A 6,327-nucleotide genomic window follows, 5' to 3' on the forward strand; every position below is an offset into this window, starting at 1 on the left:
TTCATCTTATTCCTTGTCGGTCCCTGATTCCAAAAACATATAGACATGATATGTTTGGATTAAAAACAAACTCAGTAAGCTAAAAAGAATAGACATACAGAAAATCGTATTATCCTGCTCAGCGCAACCACTACCGCACTATCGTAGTTCTGGCTTGTCGATTTCACTGCCTTTGCCACGAGCGGTGGACTGACGAACTACGAGTATGCGGTCTTGGTTAAAAAAGCAGTGCGTTCAGTTTCATTCTGTGAGTTAGACAGCTTGACTAAATGTTGTTATTTCGCCTTACGCGACTTGTTTTGTTTTAAATGAATAAGGCAATGAGGCATGGTCAACAACATCTTCTTCTTCGTTCATTGGCAAAAACTCCCACGTTTACTCATATTTTTACACGAGTAGATTTGTACGTGTATGACCGTTCTTATCCCGCCATTCGTGCAGCATACGCCGATTTCGGGGGAGGTCAACAAAATGAACCACGGGAAATGAAGGGACATGCATTTCTTGAAAATCAGCGCATCTATTAATCCTTAATATAGACCTACCCATTCTCCCACCCCTACCCCTTATGGTAAGCAAGCTGACAATGAATTTGTCAAACAATCAATGTTTAAGGCAAATGGCTGGCTGCCTTCAAAGACTATCAGGGCCAATGAGCACGAGAAAGTGACCGACTGGGTGGGAGACAGCTGCTCGGACTGGGTGGGAGACAGCTGCCCGGACTGGATTTTGTTTTGTTTGTTTGTTCACGGGCTGAAACTCCCACGGCTTTTACGTGTATGACCGTTTTTACCCCGCCATTTAGGCAGCCATACGCCGCAGGGGCGGATCAGTTCATTTTATGGGGGGGGGGGGGGGGGGTTGCAAAAGTATATTGTGAAGATATGGGTGTGAAGGCGCGAAGCGTCGAGCCGACGGCGCGAAGCGCATAGCTTGCTAGAGGGGTCCGGGGGCATGCACCCCCGGAAAATTTTGAAAAAAAGGATGCAAAATGGTGCATTCTGAGGATGATCATTACCAGTTTCAGGCAGCAGATTTTGTCACTGATTAATACCCCCAAAATTGAAACTCAATGTAAAATAAAGAAATGCACCATATCATTTTTTTTTTGGCTGGGGGGGGGGGGGGGGGGGGGTTCCGGAAATCTTTCGCCGAACGTGCGTGGGGACGAACTCACGCTGACAGCGGCCAACTGGATACAAATCCAGCGCGCTACCGACTGAGCTACATCCCCGCCCTGCTCGGACTGGATGAAATCAACTTGAAAAACAAACCTCAGCTTCAACCAACCCGACCCCGCGACTGGCTCCCTCCCACCAAGTTAGAGACTTTCTCGCGCGTACCACACTCCAAGTGGCCAAGGTTGCGTGATTGGCGCTATCCATTAGAATGCCGGACAGGTTTAGTGGACAAAGAGTGGAGCTACCTCCGTCGGATTCGCCTGGTTATGCCGCAATGAGTTCGGATGCTTCTTGTTTTGTAAGTACCGCGCACATGCAGTTGTCTACCCACGGTGTTACTTCGGATCCGCCTGATAATTCCGTGATGAGTTCTGATTGGGTCGGTGTCCTATGGTCTCTGCCATCATATCATCATATTGCAGGAGTCGGTAAGTTTCCTAACTGGACACTATTAAGGACACAAACAAACGCTAGCATCGCTGCTAATTGGCCATTACTTTTACTAATGAGGTTTCACCTTCAGCAGATGATCGCTGACGTTAGGAAAATACGCAGATCGCTTGGTAAGTGGACAGCACGCTGTCAGCTCATCTGGCTTCATTAGCCGTGTACGGTCTTTCCAAACGCCACACATCTGCGCAGGCTTTCACTATGGGTAGAGGGGGGGGGGGGGGGGGGGATATAGCATCCTCTCCACATAGACACATACCAACAGTCAAAAGCGAGGCAGCATTCTGTGCAGAGTGAAAATATTTTGCTGAATGTTTTGATAATAAATATTGAATTGGATTGAATTGGATTGAATTGATTTAGCGTATCGACATAGCTGTCACTTATGAAAGTAATTCTACTGTGTACAGGAAGCATCTAGGCATCAACACATGTTGAATGTGTGCACGTATTTAAGTCGAAGGTTGCTCTTCTTATACTGTGTAATTTAACCAAAGAGGGTGGAAGCTGAGATGGTAAAACTATCCCGCTCAGACCTACGTGGGAAGGGAGGTAAACTATGTGTTCCTTGCGATTCCACAACCGCTTGCATTTGCTTCCCTTTACAGATTTGATTCCCAGAAAGAATCTCTGTCGCGAAAGTTGCTTAGGATTTGCGATTTAGGAACTTCAGTAACTAAAAGTAGTGTTTCTTCAATACTGTTAGTGAGGCAGGCTACATCCCGACAGAACTCAGCGTAATTAACCCGAAAGCAGGAACGTAACTTGCCCGGTGTTGGAAGAAAGTTACCTGCTTTAAGAACACAATGATGTCAACTTTTTGCAAGTAGTGAAATATTAAATATTTAAAGAAGCTATTATATTAGTCACGTAAGGATGAGTGCATGGCGGCCACATTTTAACATAGCCTGAAGTAACTTCATCACTAGCAAGATTTGTGAAAATCTCGTTATGGGCAGAATATACCTGCGCAGAGTCAGCGGCACAGACGACGCATCGCATATTATTTATTCCGCGGTAGGGATTATGACGAGTACTTGGCCTGTTTTCTTTTCTTGCAGCGTGTATAGCGGGCTGTAATAATCTGCAGTGCGTGGTCTGTCCTGCTGAAATTACATAGGTGAGCGCCGGGTCTTACCAGGCTGACATGAGAACGTCCTTTTTAGAATCAGAGAGACTATGCATTACCACAGGAGCTTGTATCAAAGCGTTGGTCGATTTACTCCTTTATCCTTCCTGTACTATTACTACTAGAATACTAGTAATAGTAATAGGGGGCACGGGAAGCTGATCAGGTGGTACAGCACTGGACTTATGATCCTAAGGTCGCGGGTTCGAATCCGGGCCGGGACGGACATGGGTCAACTTTATGTGCAGACTCAGAGACGGTATCCATGTCTCATCCCCGTGTCATTCCACCAAAACACGCATACACTTGTGTAACTCATCTAAAGTCGAAGTAAAACCGGGGAAAATGCCCTTAATGGTTTTGCCGTGAGGGCGTAAAACTTGAATTTCTCTCTCGAGTAAATCGACCGGCGTTTTGACACAAGCTCCTGTGTGCACTGCGTACTCCTTGCAGATGGGCGCAGTGGCCCAGTTCATAAGACATCGGCCTCCCAATCGTGAGTTCAAATACCGGCCGCGGCCGCCTGGTGGGTTATAATTAAGGGTGGATATTTTTCAGATCTCCCAGGTCAACTTATATGCCAGTGCGTTATCCCCCTTCGTGTTTACACGCAAGCATAAGACCAATTGTGCACGGAAAAGATCCTGTAATCCATGTCAAAGTTCGGTGGGTTATAGAAACACGAAAATACCCAGCATGCCTCCCCCGAAATCGGCATATTCTGCCTGAATGGCGCAAAAACATGTGAACGTGGGAGTCTCAGCCCATGAACGAAGAAGAATAAGAAGAAAAATAACTTTTTATTGTTTTTCTAAATGAGCATTTTTTTAAGCTTTTAAAGTATCCAGCCTTCATTGTATGTAGTGGTGCAGAGGATAAGGAGATTTAAAAAAACCTGTGTGTACAAAGAGCTAGTATCTATCTCATCTCTGTGGTCCCAACGTAGACGTCCACTTATTTTTAAAGTGAACGGTAAATCCTTTTTCATTACACAAGGTAGATCACTCCTATTCATGACACGGGGAAAACCAGCCCAGTTTCGACAGATTAAAAAGCAAGTGCATTTTCCCCTCAGATATGACGAGTGATGTAACGCTGCTCTTAGAACAAAGGGAAAGCAAAACTATTGACTTTTCGCAGTACCTTTCTGAAACAATTATATAAATAGGCCTTTCGTCATGTTTGTTTTGCTTGACAACCATCTTCTAACAAGTGGCAAAGTCCTCAAGGCTCACGTATTAGTCTAACATGAGAAAAAAAACCCCACATGAACAAAATGTCTTTCCTACTGGTTCTGTAACTATATGTTAAACACACACACACACACACACACACACACACACACACACACACACACAACTCTCTCTCCCTCGCACTCTTTCGTCTTCTTCTTCTTCTCTCTGTGCAAATGGTATCATATTTAACAAGTCGCTAAACACAACCTGACGCCTACACAAAAATAATCCCACCTCTCAGGTTTCATCCGCGAAAGAACTGTGTCAGTGACTGAATGTTTTATTAATGTGCTGCAACCTTCACCGTGCTTCCTGGGTCGTGGACGACCCAGAGCCTCACAAAAGTGTCTGTATCTCTAAAACTAAAGAGAATTTTGGATTATTGAGACTTCATGTAATCCTCAAACATCAGAGAACCTTCCTACCCACTCATTTTGAAAGGATTATCTTTGTAAACAAACAAATAAACAATGACGTCATTTGAACTATACAGTCGTGGACGACCCAAATGGAATCAAAGAAGGTATTTTATAGTGTTTATCCCTATTCGGATGGTATGGGTCGTGAACAACTCATACTCCGTAAAAATGCGGTAAAACGTGTATTCCTCTTCGGATGGCGTGGGTCGTGTACGACCCATACATTTTACGTTGAATCCTTCTTCAGAAAGAATGGGTCGTACACGACCCACATTATTCGGACTGTGAAGTCCAAAGCGTGATCAACTGAAGGTTAAAGGCACAGTAAGCCTCCCGTAAACCATCACAGATACGGTCAGGCTTTTACACACAGTACAAACACCCTTTCATTTAAACACTCACCGATTGAGAACATCCTAGGTGCCCTCCGTAAAGAGCGAACAATTTTCAAAGAATTTATTTTTGCGTGGTTTATCTTACCCCTGAGCCATCGTGAACCCTTGTGATCCAGTTTCCCTTTTTCACAATGTAGTCGTCAGTTAGTAATTTGAATGCGACTCGATGTGAGCTTATCTACAATAGCACGTTTTTATGCACGAAACAAACAGCTGTGGTTCACAAGAACTCTAGCGATGGCTTTTGACGTTGAGAGGAACGGCGATATGCATAATCCGTCGTCTGCTACGACCCTTGCGTGACCCTGCTTCCGGGCTTTTCTTTTTTCAAACTTTCACCACTTCGAATTGTACTGATCTTGTCTTGATGAAAAAAGAATTATTTTATGATTAAAGAATGTTTGTGTAACAAGCTGTCATTTTCAACAAGTCGCTAGAACAGTGCCATGTTCCTAAATGCTTCAAGCGCTCCATTGTGGTGCCTGTACCGAAGAAGGCTAACGTTTCTGGTCTCAACGACTACCGCCCTGTGGCATTGACTTCAGTCGTGATGAAGTGTTTGGAGCGTTTAGTGCTCCAGCGCTTGAAGGTAGCCACTGATGCTAGTCTTGACCCTCACCAGTTTGCATATCGGGCCAACCGTTCCGTGGACGATGCAGTAGCCTTAGGTCTACATCATATTGTTGAGCACCTGGAGAAGCCTGGTAGTTATGCTAGAGTTCTTTTCATTGACTATAGCTCTGCCTTTAACACCATTGTTCCACATAAACTGTTCTCCAAGCTCACTGGCATGTGCGTCGAGGAATCCCTTTGTAAGTGGGTTCTAGATTTTTTGTTGGATAGGCCTCAGGTTGTAAGAGTAGGCAGCAGTACTTCTAGCTCAATCACCTTGAACATTGGTGCCCCACAGGGGTGTGTTCTCTCCCCACTGTTGTTCTCCCTCTTCACCAACGACAACTTGAGCCATGACCCCTCAGTAGTCATCCTGAAGTTCTCCGATGACACTACTCTGGAAGGCCTGATCAGTGTCGGTGATGAGTCGGGGTACCGAGCGGAGGTTGCGAGAGTGTCGGGCTGGTGTGTGGCTAATGACCTTGACCTTAACGTCACCAAAACCAAGGAGATGGTCTTTGACCGTAGGAAGAAAAAGACTCCCCTCTTACCACTCACCATCAGCGGTGAGAACGTAGAGCAGGTTGATTCCTTCAAATTTCTAGGGGTGACCATCTCCAATGACCTTAGCTGGGCTGTTCATACTGACCTTTCAGTAAAGAAGGCCCATCAGCGTCTCTACTTCCTGAGACAGCTGAGGAAGTTCAAGGTGTCCTCCTCCATCATGTCCCAGTTCTACAGGGCTGCTGTAGAGAGTCTCCTTACCTTTTCTATCACGGTTTGGTACAGCAGCTCCTGCCAGTTGGAGAAAGAAAAACTGGAGAAGGTCGTTAGGGCTGCCAGCAGGATCATTGGCAGAGATCTCCCCTCTATAGACTCCCTTCACATCCTGCGCATGATGAGGAA

Source organism: Littorina saxatilis, linkage group LG4 (genome assembly GCF_037325665.1).
Source record: "Littorina saxatilis isolate snail1 linkage group LG4, US_GU_Lsax_2.0, whole genome shotgun sequence".
NCBI lineage: Eukaryota > Metazoa > Mollusca > Gastropoda > Littorinimorpha > Littorinidae > Littorina > Littorina saxatilis.